The following is an 11,334-nucleotide window of genomic DNA, read 5'->3' as shown; positions in this document are numbered from 1 at the left end:
ATGTAACAAACCTGCACATGTATCCCTGAACTTAAAATAAAAGTTGGAAAAAACTTTTTAATTTAAAAATAAATAAAAAATAAAAATAAATTACTATTATATTTATCAAAATTATTATACCTATTGGTATAACAGGAACAGTTATCTTTTTTAGACCTTAATATGTGCCAGACCCGTTGTACATTAAAATATATTATCGGATGTACTTTTCTTAACAGACTATGAGGTAATTATTATTATCTAAATTTTCAGATAAGGAAAACATCCTTCAGTTTGAGTACCTTGCCCAAGATCACAGCTCATAATTTGTTTTAATGATATACCTTAGATAATCAGTTTTGAAATTTACATAATACTTCAGTCATTTACACTAATAAGAAAAGTGAGCAAAATATTAAAAAAACAAAATTACATAATTTCAAATAATACAGCTTTTATTAACCCATTAAATTCATTACAAGGAACCAGTCTAAGGACTGTTGACTGAATCAAAAGGGTGATTGTGACATTCTCTTTACAATTGTCTTGAAATTAATACAAAACACTAATTTATATAACATATTATTAAATATGAATTTAGTTAACAACATATATTAATTGATTCTGTATAAGTGCTTTCAATATACTTACGATGTTTGAAAATTAGACATACATTCGTATTTTAATGCCCCAGTTGCACCTCTCTCAATGGATTACTGAGTAATCTTTTTAATTTTTATTGCACAAACAGAATCTCAAGTAAGTCTTTGAATTAATTAATGCTGGTGATTAGCAAATGAACACCCTTTATGCTTCCTATGTCATGCACAATTAAGGACCTGAAATTAATTGAGGAGAATAGAGAACCTGCATTGATGAGACATTCCCTTGCTACCACTGTTGTAAGTATCCAGGTAATTTGGGGGTTCATTACGGACATGGAAAAAGTATTTTGTATAAGGAGAATCTTCCCATGTCTGCCTTTGGCTTTGCTCTCTCCCTATTACCCTTAGTTTTATGATTTTCTGGTTTTTCAAACCTAAAATGTTCACAGATCAATCTGAAGAATTCCATATAGATTCAACAGAAATTTACTAAATTCCTAAAATGTGCTAAAGATATAGATAAAATAACTGCCTCTGTTGTGTATGTATATTTTGGGGGAGGAAATACACTAAAATGTTTTTTAAATCAAATATTTTGCCAGCCATCATGCATCAGTCACTCTCTAGGTGCCAGGAATGTTACATGGAAGGAACATGGGCATGGACTCTGCCTCATGGGGCTGAGATTGTAGTAGACAAGACAAACAGTTGTCTTTTGTTTTCCTATCATGTTAAGATCTGGCAGAGCATTCCAGGCAAAAGAGAGTGCAAGGCTCTGGAGGAGAGCATGAGCTTCGTGAAAGAATAAGGCCAGTGAGGCTGGAACAGAACGGATTGGTTGGATAATTGTAGGAGACAAGGTTGGACAGGTACACATGTAAGACATGGTAAGGAGATTTGATTTTATCCTAATGGTAATCAGATCAAATATCTCTACCCTAACACTTCACTGTCACATTTCATAAAGATATATACAAATGTGAAATCTTCCAGTGAATTTCTTCTGTTTTTTTTTTTTTTTTTTTTCTAAACAAACCTTCATATTCTCAAAACTAAAGAGATAGCACCCAAGAGCAGAACCTACGGAGAAGCAAATCAGAAAAACAGAAATTAGGAGATAAGAAAGTTAGCAGTTTTCTTTGATAGCAATTGGAAGAATTAAACATTCCTACATTGGGCTGGGCGTGGTGGCTCACGCTTGTAATCCCAACACTCTAGGAGGCCAAGGTGAGAGAATCGCTTGAGCTCAGGAGTTCAAGACCAGTCTGGGCAACACAGTGAGAGTCTTATCTCTACAAAAACTTTAGAAAGAAATTAGCCGGGGCCGGTGGAATGTGCCTATAGTCCCAGCTACTAAGGAGGCTGAGGCGAGAGGATCATCTGAACCCAAGAGGTCAAGGATGTAGTGAGCTGTGTTTGTGTCACTGCACTCCAGCCTGGGTGACAGAGACCCTGTCAAAAAAAAAAAAAAAAAAATCCTACATTGGAAAAATGGAGAAATAACTTCTATTTTTACATTACTAAAGGGGAAAACACGAAATACAAAGCTGTCAGCTGGCTTCCACCAACAGTGATCTGATGATGAGCGGTGTCACCTCCGAATATAAAGGTGCTCTTTGAATGTTCATAGGAGCGATACCTAACCCAGATCATAGAGGGTGTTTGTGTTCAGAGGACACTAAATTTGAGTCCCCGCATGCATCACACAAGTGCTTCGCCCAAACTACCACTTGCAGGCTCACTTCTTAGCCCCACCCCTACTGAGAACGCAGAGCCATTTGCACGCTTCCTGTCCTTGGAAACGGAAGAAACTTCAATTACGTGATGGCTTTGTGCTACCTAGACCTCTTTCTTCAGTCTTTGGCATGTTCTAATCTCGGAGGCGACTTTACACAAATGGCAACAGCATTCGAAGCTAGGAGGTCTTTTACCAGTGGCTAAAATTTGATCCAACAGCCTCAGCTGGTTCCACCTGACTCCAGCCCTCTAGATGCTTCTCAACATCACCCTCACCTCCTTTCCTTATTCAGGACAGTCATGCCAAGAAATGCCTAAGAGAAGGGTGACCCTGGAAATGTCTTGACTCTGGGGCGATCTTCTAACCACTACACGTGGTAATAAGCACAGTGTTGACAGGTGTGAGGACTGAAGTGGGAGATCAAAGAGGAAAAGCCACGAATGAGGGTGTGGGGGGCAGTCAAGAGAAGCTCCCAAGGGAGCATGATCTGTATAAATGCAGATTCTCTGGGTATTGGAAGATTCTTGGGAACAAATGCCAAGAAGACACCAACTTCTTTTATCAGCATCTCTCAGAATCCATACCCTGTGTGTAGTGATATGTGAATATCAGAATCGCCCTCCACCACCAGAGAGACCCAAGGCTTAATCTTGTATCTAATTTGGAAACCAAAAAAAAATGTACATGATGAAATTATTCTGTAGTTTTGCTTGTGGCAGCCTCAGCCTCAGTTATCTGAAATATTCCTCCAACACATTATTTTCTTCATTAACTGTTACTATGCCCATGGCATTCATCACTCTGACACTTTCATAAGGGATTCTGAGGCTTGTACTGATTTATTTATGTATTTGTCTGTTTGTTTGTTTTTTAAAGATGCGAGGGGTCTCACTGTGTTGCTTAGGCTGGTCTTGAACTCCTGACCTCTAGTGATCCTCCCGCCTTCCAAAGTGCTCAGATCATGGGCATGCACGCAGCCACATTTTTAACCTATATAAATAGAGATGTGGGGGGCGGGGAACAAAAAACTCCAAAGCATTTTTCCTGCTGTCTTACACAGTTACTTCTGACATCAGGTATGTGGAGATTTTTCCCCCACACCAAGCAATTCTCCAGCAGACACCAGCTGGGTGTCCTCTAAATCAATTCAATTCTGACACTATTTACCTAAAAATAGCATCAGATCCCACAGATTGAGGGCTCAGTCATGCAAAACTGCCCCCTCCCACTTCAGATGCCAGTTGCTAGTAGGCTGTCACCTGTACTTCTAACCATCCAGTTATAGATTGGAGGTTCCCACAAACCTCCCCTCAGGTTCAATTAATTTGCTAGAGCAGCCCAAAGAACTCAGGGAAACACTTACTTACATACACTGGTTTATTACATAGGATAAGACAAAAGATACAGACGAACAGATTGATAAAGAAAAACAAAACACATAGGACAAAGTATGGGGGAAAGAGTGCGGAGCTTCCACACCTTCTTCAAGAGCCTACCCTCCAGCCATCTTTCTGTGTTCTGCTATCTGGAAATTCTTCAAACTCTGTCCTTTTGGGTTTTAATGGAGGCTTTGTTATGTCAGCGTGGTGGGTTGATCAAACCATTGGCCATTTGCAGTCAACTCAACTTTCAGCCCCTCCCTTCTCCCCAGAGATTGTGAGTGGGCTGAAAATCCCAACCCTCTAATCCTGCCTTGGTCTTTCTGGTGACGAGCCCCAGCCACCAGTCACCTCATTAGCATGCAAAAGACACTCTTATCACTCTGGAGATTCGAAGGGTTTTAGGAGCTGAAGGGCAGGAACCAGGGTCAGAGACCAAATATATACTTCCTATTATATCACAATATCACATTCACTAGCTTGGGTCAATCAGTTGCATTAATTATTTGTGTATGATGTGAAGTACTCTTTTTTTAGTCACAAAGTTATCTCTTTCAAATTACCAGGTAGGAAGTCAAAGGGAAAATTCTTTTTTTCACTTTTGGAAAACTAATGAATAAACTAAATTAGTAATTGCATGCTATTTCCACTTCTGTAAAAATGATATAGACCCTATATGCCTGTTATGAATAATAGATGAGCTTTGCAATGAAGAGCTAGGCATGTTACTTTTTATTAGAATGAGTATGGCTTCAATTTTTATGTGACTATCAAAAAAGAAACGTGGTTCTTTTTTCTAATTTAGAGTTTATCTAATAATGGTCGTGAGCTCCTGTGACCTCTCTTTAAACTACGGTACATCTCACCGTTTCAACCCATGCCTCTGTGTCCTGCTCAGTGATTCACCATCTCCCTATACAAGGGATCCCTGACCTAGCAAGCTCATCTACAAACAAATAGTCTTATGCTTGGAACAGAGTTGCCAAAAGCAGAGGCACACAGAAAAAAGTCTGTATTTGAGAGCTAAGGAGAGAGAGGAGCCAAAAGAACATTCTACCAGCAGCTAATGATTTGGTTCCCGAAGCGATTCGCTTCCATGAATAAAAATACGAATAGGTACTCTCATTGGTACTTCTTCCATATCTGTAGGTACCTGAGATGACTGTGTCCTCTAAAGCTTCTGTGATGCTAGATGCACCCAACATCATTTTCTGTAGTTGAGGATCATAGCTTTCCCCTGTGATCCTCTGGCTCTATTGTGGGAAGATAGTCAAAAAATCATCTTTTAAAATAGGAATAAACATCTTTTTACAGAATCAGCTCCCCTTCCTCTGCGCTTGTGGTTTCCATTACTATAAAAGAGAGCACTGAAGTCCAAAGAAACTACTGTGTATTTCCCTTTTGGGGCCCCGATGTCCTGCCCATGGCATTCATGCCCCCAAAATTGTTTCATGCCACCATGAAATTGCCTCCACATGGTGCCCATCTTTCCCTTCATTCATATTCTCAACATTTCCAGAACCAGAGAGAGAGACAGAAAGACAGGGAAGTTCTGACCTCAACACCACCTTTTCCTACAGAATATGTGGCACCTGTGTTGTGTCAGAGAAGACAAATGCTGGTTGTTCCTCAGATTGGTAAGATTCATGGGCATTTCATCCTCATAATATGAGGTTGTACACAGGCAATACCTCCCGGTATCAAGAAGCCATGTGAGTTACACCACAGAGGAGAGGAAGTTAGGGGTTTCAAATACGTCAAAGAATAAGGAAGCTATGTCATACTCAGAAGTTAAGAAGAACTTTGGGGAGAGAGGAAGTCAAAACACAGAAATGCATTCAAAAAAAAGTTTGGGATGTAGAGGAGGATGGGATCACCATGAGAGAGCCGTCCAGTGCCCATGATAGTTCCTGTTACAGTAAGCCATGCCTTCAGATAGAGAGAGAAAAGGCCACACGTATACTTGCCTTGTATGAATGAGCACTGTTCTTTAATGAATTCCATCTCTTCCCCTCTTTTCAGTCCCTTCATCTTCATTGTAACAAGACTGCTGGTGATGTGGCCATGCAGAGCTCTTGTCTCTCATGTTCTTTCCACCTCAATCTTTCCCTTTTCTCTATTTCCGCTTCTCCTGGTGCTACCTGGGCTCTCCCCGAGGGCTGCTCCTCACTGGGCAGCTAGTTACATGGCCACCACCATCCTGCCATCTACGCAGAGGCCCTCCATCTCTCTATGACAGTTTTGATGAGATCTCTTTTTTTCATGGCATCCATCTTGGCAGTAGCAAGTTCATTACATGTTGGGATGCACAAAGGAATTTAAACCCCATTAAAATTCATGACCCAAATCATTGTTTATGCTTAAGAGAAATAGCAACAATAAGATTAACTGAGGAACTATCTCATGTACTAAAACAGAAGACCTAATCTTTTTCTGGGAGGTAATAGCCATGAATCCAAATCAAGCCTAGCAGTAGTACATTCCCCAGTGTGCTCAGAATATGCATAGAGAGTTTAAATCAAGGTGTAAGAGTTTCCAACCCTTCTGTCTGTATGGCCAAACCCCATTCATGTTAGTGCTGGAAGTATTCTTCCTGGATCTCATTGGTTTCTCAGGGACTTTTTCTCAATGCCTCCATTTAAAAATGTTTATACAGAGTTCTGGTTTCTGCTTGGGGATGCAGAGAACTAGAAACAATGATGGTCCCTTGCAACAAGAAAGAAATCAGACAAATTGCAAGGTCGCAGTTTTTTTGAACCCATCACAGAGCTGAGGTTAAGCTTCCAACTAGCTTGAAATCTAGGAGAGTTGTCACCTGAGTGCTTGCTTACCTAAGGCAGGTACAGCTGGGCACCGGTAAGAATTTAGCTGGAATCATTTAAAAATTGACTGAAGTCAAATGTGGGCTGGAAAGAGTGCAGAGCCCCAGGGGCTCACAAGTATAGGGGGATTCACACCTTCTTGCAAGCTTCTTATCCGGGAATGCCAGTGGGTGTTCACAAATAAAAAATGGGAGAGTCTTGAGAAGGCGTTCCGCATGCTTTTCAAGGAAAAGAATAAATAGAAGTTAAAGGCTTTATACATCGATGTGCATCAAATGAGTTAATTAGCAGAATATAAGGGAAGCAAAGACTTTACTATCTCATGTTGAGAGCAGACTACATACTCAAACCCTATTTTGTCTGTTTTGTTTGTTTGTTTGTTTTGAAATGCAGTCTTGCTTTGTCGCCCAGGCTGGAGTGCAGCGGCGCGATTTCCTCTCACTGCAACCTCCGCCTCCCCATTAGCAGGGATTACAGTCGCGCACCACCACAACTGGCTAATTTTTTTTTGTATTTTTAGTAGAGATGGAGTTTCATCATGTTGGCCAAGCTGGTCTCGAACTCCTGACCTCAAGTGATCTGCCTGCCTCGGCTTCCCAAAGTGCTGGAATACACGTGTGGGCCACTGTGCCCAGCCTCCTCTGTTGATCTATTACCATTCTTCTCTAATATTCTCAAACTTACTTAATTCATTAACGTGATATATGTTGACATCTCATTAAATATGTATCTATTTATAGCATACTCAACAACATGTGTGTAGTGTTATAAAATTTTAATTTATTTTATAAATATTTAACACTTACTGAGTGCCAGGCATTCTTCTACGCACTTAAATAGCAGACAGGCATGGTGGCCCACACCTGTAACCCCAGCACTTTAGGAGGCCGAAGCAAGAAGCTCACTTGAGCCCTGGAGTTCAAGACCCTGTGGTTTCAGAGGCTGAGATGGGAAGATCACTGGAGCCCAGGAGGTCAAGACTGCAGCGAGCCGTGATTGCACCACTGCACTCTAGCCTGTGGGACAGAGTGAGTGAGACCCTGTCTCAGTTGAAAGAGAGACAGAGAAAGAGAGAGAGGCATAGAGATGCATATGCACACAACGATTACATGGTAGGGCTCTTTAAATTACTCACACATTCTGGCTCCGGCGTTTGTGCTCTAAACCACTATTGGTATGCTATTTCTGTCTGGCTGGTCTGGAAAGCTTCACACCACTCCTTCTCCCTTCCCTGAATTTCCGTATTTCCCCCCAACCCCCATTATCCCTTTCAGAGTCTCGCAGGTTGAGGTGATGTGAGAGAGGAAGCAGAAGCGAAGGTTACGCGAGGAAAGCCCCTCGTTAAACTTGGGATTTTCACGGGGATTCAGTCCAGAGGAAGTTGAGAAAACTAACTTAAATTACGGTCTCGGTCGCCATCTGGCGGTGGAAGTCCACATTACATCCTCGGAGCAATGGCTGGGAACGTTGCATCACAGAGCGGGGCTCAAATTCCAAATTAAGTTTCTGAATTTTTTCTATCTGGAATTTTATTTGATGATTAATCTAGCATCGTAATGGTGTCCTTCGTGTTGACGTGAAAACCCAGTCTTCCTTCAGTTCATTTCCCGTTTATTAGGGATGCAAAACTCCAGCCACAGATGACCTACGACTATGACTCCTTCCCCCCCACTTTACCCTCCCCTCCCCCAGTACATTCTGGGGCTAAACCCTAAGAGCTACCCATGCATCGCTGGGCCGATGATGAAAATGAAGAAGTCTTCTGATGAAGCGAGAGCCCGGAAGTGCAGCTTCAGGCAAAATCCAGAGGGAATTCTTTGCTGCCTGGGACAGTCCATAGGATCTTACTCTTAGAAATCACATAAGCATGAGCAGTCAACGCCGAAAAGCAGAGAACGTGGTTTTCTGGTGGACACCAGAGGAAGACCAGGAAATCCTCTCACTTACAATCCATCAGGAGTAGTTCCTCCAAATTGAGTTCAAAGTCTCTAACGGCCAGCAGAGACAAGTACAAAGTGTCTAAAGCTCAGCTGCAGCTCACCATCCAGATCAGAACATAAACGGCAGGAGACCTCACGGCCTGGAGACCCACTAGAGCAAAATCTGCCATCCCAGGCAGGGAGGAGAATCGGGGGAGGCCTGACATGGTGAGGCCTTGCTCCAAGTGGAGAAGGGGCATAAACTTAACAGCTTTGTTATTGCCGTGAGGATGTGATGTGGCAAAGGGGACAAGGATTGGATAGATTGTCTTACGGATGGAAGTTGGTAATAAACAAGACAAATCAAAAAAGAAGCCATGAGACCCAGGAAACTGCTGTACAGGGGACATGGCTGCATAATATTGGTATAGTAACTCATTATGCACTTGTGTGACAGACAGTGGCTGAATTCTGGAGACGGAAAAAATTAATAAGACATGGAGTCCTGCTTACCACCCAGGAGACATATTAGCAAACAAAGGGGCTCAGCAGAAATGTGTGTAAAATTGGGACATTGAAGTCACAAACAATTAGGAAAATTTTCTAGTGGAAATGACATTCAAGCTGATCAAGGGCATATAGAGAATGGCTTCCAAGTCTAACAAAGCATGACAGGCTTGGACACCTGGACAGGCTTCGAGGGAAGTGAAATCATTCGGAATTGGTAAAATGGGTGGAGGACAGATGAAGCAGAGGGCTGGGGACAGATGCCTCACACACCAGGCTAAGGACTCGGGTCTTTGATCTGCAGTCAGTAGGACTAGTATGCAGACTGACAGTAAGGGAAGGGTCATGGGCAGCTTCATGTTTTAGAAAGACTATTCTGGTGGGAAGACTGGGTTAGAGGAGCACAAAATTGAAAGCAGAGAAAGCAGGGTGTGTGACTGTTAGAGTAACACAGACCAGACATGATGCGGCTTGAATTAAAGTAGGATCAGGGAATCTAGAGAAAGGGTCAGAGACATGTGAGGGAGCAGATGCAGCATGATGTGTCCTCATCCATTGTATATGGGAGAGAGGAGAAGGTGAGAGCAGAAGATGCTTGGAAGACCAAGTGGTTAGTAATTCCAGTCATCAAGAAGGGACAGTTTAAGAGAACATTCCATATTAGACATTTTGTATTTGTAGGGCCTATGGGTCATCCAGATGAAACTTTACTCTGTGTGGTAGATGGAATAATGCCCCCCACTGCCACCCCTGAAAGATCTGAATCTATGAAACCTGTGAATCTGTTACCTTACATGGCAAAAGGGACTTTGCATTAGTGATTAGATTAAGGATCTTGAGATGGGGAGAGTATTCTGGATTAACCAAGTGGTCTTGATATAATTACATGGGTCCTTCTAAGTGAAAGAAAGAAGCAAGAGAGTAGAAGGAGATGTGATATTAGAAGCAAAAATCAGAGGAAAGTGATTGCTGGAAGGGGGCTACAAGCCGAGGAATGCAGCTAGTTGCTGCAAGCTGGAAAAGGCAAAAAATAGATTATCCTCTAAAGCGTTCAGAAGGGGAACACAGACAAGCTAACACCTTGATTAGCCCTGTACAAGTGTTAAAAGAAAAACTTTGAACAAATTAAATTTATTTTGATTTATTTGAGCAAAGCACAATTCATGAATTGGGCAGCATCCAGGACCAGAAGAGGTACAGAGAGCTCCATTCAGCAACAGGGGCAGGCAATATTTATAGAGAGAAAAAGGAAGTGGTATACAGAAGCAGCTTGATTGTTTACAGCTCAGTGTTTGCCTTATTTGATCATGGTCTGATCAGTTGGCAACCTGTGATTGCCTGAAGCTTGGCTGCTGTGTTTGCCTGAGATTCAGCTATTTATTACAAGAATATGTTCTTAAGTTAGGGTACAATTTTCTTACACATTAAGTTAGATTTCAGTATACTATGTAGGAATTCAAAGTACAGAGGCAGCTTTAGGCCAAATTTAATTTAATTTAACAGGACCCATTTTAGCCTTATAATTTCCAGAACTGTCCAACAATACATTTTTGTTGTTTTAAGACACTGAATTGTGGTAATTTGTTACAGCACCAATAGGAAACTAATATATCCTGTAATTATGAAGCAATATAGCTCAAACCTCAGGCTTGGGGGCCATATGGATTTGAGTTCTTATCATAGCTCCATCACTTCCTACCCATATGAACTTGGGTGTGTTAATTAACCTCCCTAAGCCTCCACTTTCTCATTTGTAAAATGGGACTATCTACTAGAATTTCTGTCTGGAAAGAGGAAAGGGGAGGCAGTGTGGTCAGCTGTTTTGCATAAAAAGCCCTGTAGAAATACAGATGCTCCTTGACTTAAGGTGGGTTTGTGTCCTGATAAACTGCAAGTTGAAAATGCATTCAATACCCCTAACCTATCAAACATCATAGTTTAGCCCAGCCTACCCTCAACATGCTCAGAACACTTACATTAGCGAGGCTGACTGGGAGCTGTGGCTCACTGCTGCTGCTCAGTGTCAGGTGAGAGTGTTATACCACATATCACTAGCCCAGAAAAAGATCGACATTTTAAATTTGAAGTACATTTCCTCCAGAATGTGTACTGCTTTCACACCATCATAGCTGAACAATTTTAAGTGGCACCATCATAAGTCAGGAACCATCTGTATTTGATGTTTTAAACCGTGTCATGTATAATTTTTTTAAAAAAAGAAAATAATTTTAAATATTAAAATAGGAAAATTTTAAAAAGAAAAAAGACATTTCTTCTTTTCTTTTTCTTTCTTTTTTTTTTTTTTAGATGGAGTCTCACTCTGTCTCTCAGGCTGGAGTGCAGTGGCGCGATCTTGGTTCACTGCAAGCTCCACCTCCTGGGTTC

The 11,334-nt window shown here is 41.5% G+C and overlaps 1 long non-coding RNA gene across 1 annotated transcript; it reads right to left on the bottom strand.

The window, feature by feature from the left end:
• Nucleotides 1-3,685: 3,685 nt before the first annotated feature.
• On the bottom strand, nucleotides 3,686-7,871 carry LOC134735699 (uncharacterized). The gene is made up of 2 exons (XR_010119079.1): nucleotides 7,659-7,871; nucleotides 3,686-6,741 (listed from the first exon to the last, which is right to left on the bottom strand). It is a non-coding gene; the product is annotated as an uncharacterized lncRNA (long non-coding RNA).
• Between the last annotated feature and the right edge of the window lie 3,463 nt (nucleotides 7,872-11,334).

The sequence above is a fragment of the Symphalangus syndactylus genome, chromosome 23 (genome assembly GCF_028878055.3).
Source record: "Symphalangus syndactylus isolate Jambi chromosome 23, NHGRI_mSymSyn1-v2.1_pri, whole genome shotgun sequence".
Taxonomy (NCBI): Eukaryota; Metazoa; Chordata; class Mammalia; order Primates; family Hylobatidae; genus Symphalangus; species Symphalangus syndactylus.
Note: the sequence above shows the minus strand (reverse complement) of the source record. Positions and strands in the feature narration are given on the sequence as shown.